Source organism: Perognathus longimembris, chromosome 7 (assembly GCF_023159225.1).
Source record: "Perognathus longimembris pacificus isolate PPM17 chromosome 7, ASM2315922v1, whole genome shotgun sequence".
Classification (NCBI taxonomy): domain Eukaryota; kingdom Metazoa; phylum Chordata; class Mammalia; order Rodentia; family Heteromyidae; genus Perognathus; species Perognathus longimembris.
Genome location: NC_063167.1, coordinates 19,739,883 through 19,749,973, shown reverse-complemented (window position 1 = coordinate 19,749,973; position 10,091 = coordinate 19,739,883). Strand labels below are relative to the sequence as shown.

At 44.9% G+C, this 10,091-nt stretch overlaps 1 protein-coding gene across 1 annotated transcript in view; it reads left to right on the top strand.

Moving 5' to 3' along the window:
* The first annotated feature begins 294 nt into the window (after nt 1–294).
* The window catches only part of Ptp4a2 (protein tyrosine phosphatase 4A2), a 36,370-nt gene continuing 26,573 nt past the window's right edge, over nt 295–10,091 (top strand). Inside the window, exon 1 of the mRNA XM_048350746.1 lies at nt 295–663. The gene's annotated coding sequence lies outside the window, so the exon portion shown is untranslated. The remainder of the gene's footprint in view (nt 664–10,091) is intronic.

Sequence of the window (10,091 nt, the reverse complement as noted above, 5' to 3'; positions counted from 1 at the left end):
GCTTGGCGATTCCCCGGGCTTCTCGCATTCCCTCCTCCCCCCCCCCCCCGCTCCGGTCACATGGGCGCGCCTTCCGTCGCCTGGAGTGTGGCGCGGAGCGAACCACCAGGAGGAGGAGCGGGGGAGGCGCCGAGGGCAGTGGGTCAGCGCCCGCGGGGCAGGTGGGCGGGGCCAAGCGCTCCGCGAGCGGTCGGCAGCCAGTCAGCGGCACCGGGGGCGGGCGGACGGCGGCGCGCGCCGCGCCCCGCAGCGCCCCCTGAGGGGCGGCGGCGGGAGCTGGTTCCGGCTGCGCGCGCAGCGGTGGTGGCGGCGGCGCTATCGGCCGAGCTGTAACCGTCGTCCGTCCTGAGCGGCTAGCGCGGCAGCGGCGGGGCACGGCGCGCGGCGACGCCACAGGGCAGCGGCGGCAGCGGAGGCAGCGGCGACAGCAGCAGGAGACGCAGCAGCAGCAACAGCAAGACGGACTCGTGGACACGCGCCGCCGTCCTCGCCGCCGCCGGGCCGGGCCGGGTGTCGCGCGCCGAGGCTGGGGGGGAGTCGTCGCCGCCGCCGCCACCACCACCGCTACCGCCGCCGCCGCCGCCGCCGAGGTGACTGAGGAGAGAGGCGCCTCCTCGCTCCCGCCACCGCTGGACTTCAATGCCCAGTCCTCAGCTCGCCAGCGTGAGTGCGCCCCTCCCGGGCGGCCCCCGCGCGACGGCCCGGGCCTCGAGGTCGGGGTGGGGGTGGGGAGGGAGGGACGGGAGGCGCCGCTGCCATTAGAGCAGGCCCGAGACACGTCCCCGGAAGGAGGGCCCAGCCGGGCCGGGCCGGGCCGGGTCAGGGGTGGGGAGCGCGGCGGGCAGCGGGCAGCGCGAGGGTGGGGAGCCCACGGGGCCGTGTATGCGTGGGGAGGGGAAGTGTGTGCGGAGTGCGCGTGGGGGAGAGCATAGGACAGGCTGCGGGACTGAGGGACTGGGGGGGGGGTGTGAGCCGCACATGGACAGGGTGCACGGGTGCGCCCGCTCTCGTCTAGCGTGAGAACAGGCGTCCTGGAGGCCCTTCCCTCGCTCTTTGTGTGTGTTGGAAGTGAACCTTGTCTTGGGGGAGGGAGTTTCCCAGCCCTGGAGCATTTGATCCCTGGCTGCTCGCGATCAAGTTAAAAGGAAAAGAGGCTCTGTCACCTTGCTCCAACACCGTGATCTGGGACTCGGAGAGATCCTCCCCGCCCCCACCCAGAAAGAATGTGTGTGGCATTTGTTTTCTTTTCTGTAATTCCCTTCGACCCCTGCGTTTCGTAAGGCTGACATCGGTTTCCAAGATGTATTTGCTTCGAATCCTAACTTAGTCTCAGAGCTCTCAGAGCTAACACAAGCTTGACTCTTGCCCACGGCCCTACTTTTCTTGCCTGTAGAGAATTTAGGAGCATCGTTCGTCCCTTTTGTAAAGTACTGCTGATGTTTTCAGGTAAAAGATACTTTACTATTAGACAAGTTGAAGTCTCTGAGGTTGTAATTCTTTCCCACCCTTTGGTAAAAGACTCCTAAGAAATAATACATAACGTTGTTGAAAAAAGACACCACCTACAGGGTTAGTTTATTTTATGGAATTTGTCCCTAAATGCTGTAAAAAGTGACTAATTCTGGCACCCCTGTAGATATTCGGCAAGTACATGTGAGTTTGGAGTCACTAAACTACCGCTGCTGGCTTAGTGTTTGGTACTTGTTCTAATGCGCAGTATTACTAAGTAGTTTCAGACCGGAAGTGAATGGAGTTATGTCTTGTTGCCTTTGCGAAAGGAAAGTAAAGATAACTAAGGACATACTATCAGTGCTGTAGAATCACTTGGCAGCATACCGTTGTATTGGTGAGAAGTTGCCAGGGTTCTGATACTAACATTTTAAGTTTCCTTATTGAATGGGGCTAGTCAGTGTCATGGACTTTTTCCATCTGGTGCTATAGAAGTATCGATGCCTGTTGAAGAGTACCTTGGTAGGGATTTTATTTGTAGTCTTAGAGGATAAGGTCTCAAAGAAGTTAGGAATTAGTGGTTCTTTTGATAGTGGGCATAATATAATCACAGGCAAAATTGTTGATATGTAATTAGAAGTCAGGAATTATGTTTTCCTTAGAGTGTTCTTTTTCTCAATTACCAGAATTCTATGCTTATAAAATAATAATATAGACTGGGAATGTGGCTCAGTGGTAGAGTGCTTGCCTAGCATACATGAAGCCCTGGGTTCCATTCCTCACTACCTTATAAACAGAAAAGGCTGGAAGTACACTGTGGCTCAAGTGGTAGAGTGCTAACCTTGAGCAAAAAGAAGCTCAGGGGCAGTGCCCAGGCCCTGAGTTCAAGCCGCAGGACTAGAAAAAAAAAATTAGTATGTTTTTGTAATTTTTCACAGCCACAATAAAGATGATAGATATCCTTGTTTGCATTTATTTGGCACATTTTGAGGTTAAGGAACTTGTTTTAGGTCATTTAGTTAATAAGAATTTTATTAGAAATTGAGGTTTCTCTGACCCTACAGCCCCTGATTTTCCCACCAAATCATACCACCCTCAATGGGTTGACTGAGATTTCTTACCCACGCAGTGATCTAGAAGCTATGCAGATAAGCATTGGAAATAATGGGAGGTGGGAGAAGACTGAATGAGTAGAGAGGGTAGGGATAGTAGAGAGGGTAGGGATAGTAGAGAGGGTAGGGATGGTTTGGGAAATGCTGACTTGAGGCTCTTTGGGGCTTTAATGTGGGAGGAGATTATGCTTTGAAACTCTGTTGGGGCCTCAGGGTGTGTGCTTTGAGACAGTTTTTATGAGGCACCTGGGATATGTCTGGGAGAGGGGAAGTCTGATTAAAGAAATGCAGCAGCCTTTTATGTCTTTTTGTTTTTTGGGGGGAGTGGTGGTGGTGGTGGTGGAGGTGGTGGAAGATAGTTACTAGAGCTAAGAGTCAACTGGAAGTTGCCACTTCATGAAAGTTTCTCAATTAAGATATATAGTTTGTTTAAATCAGAAGGTCTCGAAGAACATATAAGAATATACATGCAAAAGCACTTTGTTTATTATAAACTGAACTCCAGACGTAGAGTATTGTTATCACTTAACCTTTCTTTTGTGCTAGTCCTGGGTTTGAATTTGGGGTCTTAGGGCTTTTGTACTCGAGGATAGGCTTCTACCACTTGGAGTCACAGCTGCTTCTCTGCCTTTTTGGTAGTTAACTGGAGATAAGGGTCTCATGGACTTTCTTGTTTGGGCTGGCTATGATCATCATCCTCAGATTTATGTCTCCTGAGTAGCTAGGATTACAGACTTTTAATTTTAAGATAGTATTTCAGAATCATTAAATTTAGTAGGTAGAAAAGGGTAGTGTTTTAGAACACCTTTACAAATGAAAAAATAATTTAGAACTGTTGAAATGGGTATTTTCTGACTCAGAACAGTAAAAGCCAGACCACTCCCTCATGAGTCAGTAAAGTAATATTTAATTTGAATGAACACAAGTTAACAGGCAGAAACCATTTACAACATCATTGAACTTTGGTGGCACTAGGGAAGAGTAAATGTTTGTATGCCTGGGCACATAGTTTTTTGTTTTTTAAGTCTGAAGGTTTCATAAAAATGTGAACAAGGCTGGGCACTGGTGGTTCATGCCTGTAATCCTAGCATCTAAGGAGGCTGAGATCTGAGAATCAAGGTTCAAAGCCAGCTGGGGCAGGAAAGTCCATGAGACTCCTATCTCCAATTAGCCAACAGAAAACCAGAAGTGGTGCTGTGGCTCAAAGTGGTAGAGCACTAGCCTTGAGCTGAAGAGCTCAGGGACATTGCCCAGGCCCTGGCTAAATTCAATCCCCATGACCAAAAAAAAAAAAGATATGAACAAAGTAAATTGGATTTATTTATTTTTTTTTTTTGGGCCAGCCCTGGGGCTTGGACTCAGGGCCTGAGCACTGTCCCTGGCTTCTTTTTGCTCAAGGCTAGCACTCTGCCACTTGAGCCACAGCGCCCCTTCTGGCCATTTTCTGTATATGTGGTGCTGGGGAATTGAACCGAGGGCCTCATGTATAGGAGGCAAGCACTCTTGCCACTAGGCCATATCCCCAGCCCATGGATTTATTTTTCTTTAGTTAACTTTAAGAAAGTTTTCTTCGAGAAGGAAAAAAACAAAAAACAAAAAAGTTTTCTTTGTGAATTGAATGCTATCGGTACCTGTAATCCTAGTGACTCTAGAAGCTGAGATCTGAGGATCACACCAGTTGGAAGCTATCCTGGGCAGGAAAGCCTGAGACTTTTACTTCCAATTAATCTCCAGAAAGCCAGAAGTGGAGCTGTGGCTCAAGTAGTAGGGCACCAGCTTTGAGTGAAAAAGCCAGTCAAGAATTTGAGGCCCCTGAGTTCAAGCCTTAGCACACACAGACAGACAAATGCACACACTCACACACAAAATTCTTTTATGATGCTTTGAATTGAACTCATGGCCTTGAGACATGTGCTACCATTGAGCTATATTTCAGCCCTTTTATTGAGATAACTTTTTTACCTTTGTGGGTTTGTTTGGTTGTGGGGCTTGAACTCTGGGCGAGTGTGCTGTCCCTGAGCTCTTTCAGCTCAAGGTAGAGCTCCACCACTTGAGCTACAGCACTACTTCCGGTTTTTCTGGTGGTTATTTGGAGATAAGTGTCTCACCAACTTTCCTGCCTGGGCTGACTTTGAACTTTGATCCACAGATCTCAGCCTTCTGAATAGCTACAATTACAGGCATGAGCCTCAGGTGCCTGGCTCCCCTTTGTCTTTTTTAATGGTTGGTAGTTTCTAATATAATAGTCACAGAGCACTATAATCATGAGGCACAGAGTTGAGGAACTTAGTTTGTAGAGCTTGTGCTTGTTCTTTTGAAATGTCATGTTGGTAACCAGTGAAGCCTCAAGACAAAGCATTTACAAATAGGATTCAGAGGAACAGTTTATACATTTTTGCTCCTGGAAGAATGAAATTTCAGTAGGAATAAAATCTTAAGTCATTTCCCCCTCTCCTTCTAGGTGTTCTGTCAGTAGTATAACTTGTTAAATAGATCTTTAAAATTTGGGGGATTTTTAACCTTTTTTTTTTTTCTTCCAGTCCTGGGGCTTGAACTCACACTGCCCCTGAGCTTTTTTGCTCAAGGATAGCACTCTACCACTTGAGCCACAGTGCCACTTCCAGCCTTTTCTGTTTATGTGATATTGAGGGATGGAACCCAGGGCTTCATGCCAGTAGGCAAGCACTCTACCACTAAGCCACATTCTCAGCCCCTCTTTAAAATTTTTCCATAACTAGAAGTTAATCAGAGTTAGTTTTGATAAAGAGTAAATTTAATGAGTATGGTAATAGTAGACATTTGGTGAGATCTGGTGGTCTTGGGATACTTGTGAAGTCCAACATCAATCTTCAGTACTTCAGGTTTCACATTCTCTTTTTTATAGCAATCTTCTTTGCGCCAGATAATGAGTTACCACATTTTAAATGCAGTCCTAACATCATGTTCTTTTAACCTTACACATAAAGAAAATGTTGAAGTTTTGGAATCAAACTTAAAGGGTATCAGTAAGTAAGTACATGGCATTGTATAAAATGGTTTTTTTTCCTTGTAAGGCGGAAAAGTACTTAAATTCATGTCATGAACAGTGAATGCCACCAATTATAATTACTTTGCAAAATGGCCATTTGAGTTGAATCTGAAGTCTTAGAAGAGTCTTTTATGCATTTGCAGCTTCGGAATTATTATGTATTATTAGCTAGGTATGATTATTAAGTGTCTGGTAAGCTGGGCGCAATGGCTTATTCCTATAATCCTACCTACTCTATAGGTGGAAATTGGGATGAACGTGGTTCCAGGCTTACTAGCACACAAAGTTCAAATCCCCCACCCCCATCTCAGCCAATTAAAAAAAAGCTGCTGACTGTGCCTGGGAAGCATAAATAGGATCTCCATCCAGGCTGACCTGAGCATAAATGTGAGACCCATAATGAATCAAGGTTTGATTTGAGTGCCTGGCTCAAGTGGTAGAGTGCCTGCCTGCCAAGCAAAAGTCCCACAGTTCAAACCCCAGTATCATTTAAAAAGCAGAAAAGGGGGCTGGGGATATAGCCTAGTGGCAAGAGTGCCTACCTCGGATACACGAGGCCCTAGGTTCGATTCCCCAGCACCACATATACAGAAAACGGCCAGAAGCGGCGCTGTGGCTCAAGTGGCAGAGCGCTAGCCTTGAGCGGGAAGAAGCCAGGGACAGTGCTCAGGCCCTGAGTCCAAGGCCCAGGACTGGCCAAAAAAAAAAAAAACAAAACCAGAAAAGGGCTGTGATGGCTGCATCTTGTAGCACACCCCCCCCACTCACACACACACACACACACCCCTAAATTTATATTGTACTATGCTGGCTTTTAACAATGTATTTAAGGTTACTCTTTTTTTTTCTGTGATTCTTTGCTTGGTTGGACCTGGTTTGAAAAAATATTTTTCAGCCTTTTACTTTTAGAGAAGTGGTGTATTTTCATTCCTTTCATAGTATTTTTGGGTTGAAATTTCATTTTTCTCAGAAGATGTTAGTTCTTTTGGCATAAAATACAAATATGATATATTTGTTTTAGCAGATCAGTTAAATTAACTGTATTTTTATTTCTGCAGTGGTCAAAATATTAGCTCTTAAATGTATTATTTGACAGAAATTCAAAATCACAATCAGGTTTGCTTTTTTCTTCTTTTTTTAGTTGGTCATGGGACTTGAACTCTGGGTCTGGGCGCTGTCCCTGAGCACTTTATCTCAAGGCTGGTGCTCTACCACTTGAGTTACAATTCCACTTCTGGTTTTCTGGTGGTTAGTTGGAGATAAGGGTCTCAGTGACTTTCCTGCCTGGGCTGGCTTTGAACTTCAATCGTCAGATCTCAGATTCCTGAGTAGCTAGGATTACAGGCATGAGCCACTGGCGCCTGGCTTAGGTTTGCTTTTTTTCTATTTGCCATTTGAGCATTTTTGTGTGTATCAGGGTTTGAACTCAGGTTCTTGATTGTCTTGCTTGCTCACTGCCTGTGCGCCTACCGATTTTAGTCACCCCTCCAGCTCTAAACTTATTTTTTCCCCCAGTGCTTTGCAGGAAACATTAACTAGGTTGTATTATCACTGTATTTGTAAAGTGGATTTATATACATACTTAAAATGTACTGTTTCTAGTAGTAGAAAAAAATGTGTTTTCTACTTTCCATTATTGGTGAAAGCCTATCATGAGGGACAGAAGGATATGAGTCATTAATAGGATTTGTCAGCAAATTGAGAAGGATATGACAGAGTAACAATAGATTCTTGTGACAGTATCCTTTCATTCTATATGTGTGGTTACCAAAAAGTTTCCTCCTGGTGATTAGTTTAAATTGTGCAAATATAGTCAGGCCCTGGTGGCTCTGGCTCATGTCTATAAACCTAGGTATTCAGGAGGCTGAGACCTGAGGATTGCATTTTGAAACCAACCCAGGCAGGAAAGTCCGTGAGACTGTATCTCCAATTAACCACCAAAAAAGCCAGAAGTGGAGCTCCAGTGGTAAAATGCTAGCATTGAACAAAAAAGCTCAAGGACAATGCTTAGGCTGAGTTCAAGCCCTAGTAGAGGCACTAGGGGAAAAAAAAGCAAATATATGTCTTTCAGGGTGAAAGATGATTCAAATGTAAGTTATAGGCTTTATTTTATTAACATTGTCTTTCTTCTGGTGCTAGGAATCAAACACAGAGTACTATTCATGTAAGGATAGCACTGTACCACTGAGCTACATCCCTAGCTCTTGGTTTTATGAGACAGGATCTTGGTATATACCCCAGTTTGGGCTGATACCTCAACCTCTTGAACTGGGATTCTAGGAGCATGCATCACCATACTTAGCTATACCATGTACTTTTTTTTTTTTTTTGGCCAATCCTGGGGCTTGAACTCAGCCTAAGCACTATCATCCCTGGCCTTTTTGTTGTTGTTCAAGGCTAGCGGTCTGCCGCTTGAGCCACAGTGCCACTTCCAGCTTTTTCTGTGCATGTGGTGCTGAGGAATTGAACCCAGGGTTTCATGCATGCTAGGTAAGCATTCTACCACTAGGCCACATTCCCAGCCCAAGACTACATACTTTTTTAATGAGATGGGTTCATTTGGAGTTCAGTAGAATTTAGTTAAGCTAATTTCATCTGTTTACTGGGAAAAGTAACTCAGTTATTAAGTAGGATTTTCAAAGTTGAGTGTTATGGAGTTATGGAGCTGCACAGATCAGGACAAGCACCATTAATTTGGCAGTATTTACGTGTCAAGATCTTCGAAGTTTTCTAGCCAAAGACAAATCTTTCTCAAATTGTCATTTGCTATTCCTTCCAGTTTTCTGTCATAAGAGTTTTACCTCACAGTCTTATGTAATATGCAACATTTACTTTAATCATACCACTTTAAAGGTTGTGAATGTTATTGTGTTTTGTGAAAATGAACATTATGCTATCATTATTGGATGATTAGTAGGTAGACAGAATATTTAAAAGGTCACTAGCAGCTTATACAGAGACAGTAAAGTATTATGTGATTTATAAAAAGCAAGCTTAAGGCTAGATGCAGTGGCTCATACATATAATCCTAGGTATTTCAAAGAGATAGAGATCAGAAGGATTGAAGTTTGAAGCCAGTCTGGACAGTTTGAGATTGAAGTTTGAGGCCATATCAACCAACTTTCTGGTGTGGTAGTCCAGCCCTAGGTAAAACAGACCCAAGACCCTACCTGAAAAATAAAGCAAGGGAGAAGGTTGAGGGGAGAGGGAGTGAAGTGTAATTTACCCAAGTTTAGGGGAAACTCAGACAAAAAATATCCTAACAGCAAAAAATTTCTAAGGCTCAAGCCAGTTTATGCTGACAAGATATCTTTTGGGAGTGTTTATTCTATATCCTGTGTATAGAAAGCTTCCCTTTCCCTTTTCAGGGATGATATTGTATAGAATATATTTAGTTCCATTTTACAAAATGGGAAATGAGAATGTTAAGCTGACTTGTACATCCACTATTAAGTTCTGGAACATGGTATGTTTTAAATAATGCTAACAATAGCCTGAAAGTTTTTGCTTTGCATGCTGCTCCTGAACTATGTAGGTTGTTTTGAAAGGTGATTCAAATAGTCCTTTCCAAGTATCTGTTTTGCAACCTCAGGGAGCTTGCAGCTGTTACACTCATTTTAACTGTCCTGATGTAGCCCAGAAAACACTTCAAAGCCATGTTGACAGGCTGAATCAGGTGTCCTTTGGCTTCTTTACTTCTGAATTCACTTTAGTAGAGTTAAAGTTCAGAATTTTAATTTTATTTATTTACTTGATGCTGAGAATTGAACCCAGATCCTGGTAGAAAACGACCAGTGAGTTATACCCAAAGCCCTTAAATATATTTGTCTGTGTGTGTACATGCACACATATGAGCATGTGTATGCCAGTCCTATGGCTTGAACTTGACCAGGGTGCTGTTCCTGAGTTTTTTGTTTGTTTGGTTTTTTTTTTTGGCCAGTCCTGGGCCTTGGACTCAGGGCCTGAGCACTGTCCCTGGCTTCTTCCCGCTCAAGGCTAGCACTCTGCCACTTGAGCCACAGCGCCGCTTCTGGCCGTTTTCTGTATATGTGGTGCTGGGGAATCGAACCTAGGGCCTCGTGTATCCGAGGCAGGCACTCTTGCCACTAGGCTATATCCCCAGCCCCTGTTCCTGAGTTTTTTCACTCAAAGCTAGCCCTCTATCACTTGAGCCACAGCTCCACTTCTGGTTTTTGGTTAATTGGTTTGTTTATTGGTTTATTGGTTCTGTTTTTGTTGCCAATCCTGGGGTGTGGACTCGGCCTGAGCACTGTCCCTGGCTTCTTTTTGCTCAAGGCTAGCATTCTACCTCTTGAGCCACAGCGCCACTTCTGGCTTTTGTCTATATATGTGGTGCTAAGGAATCAAATCCAGGGCTTCATGTATACGAGGCGAGCACTTTTACCACTAGGCCATATTCCCAGCCCCTTTGGTGGTTAATTGGAGATGAGTCTTTATTGCTCAGGCTGTTTTTGTACCATGGTCCTTAGATCTTAGCCTCC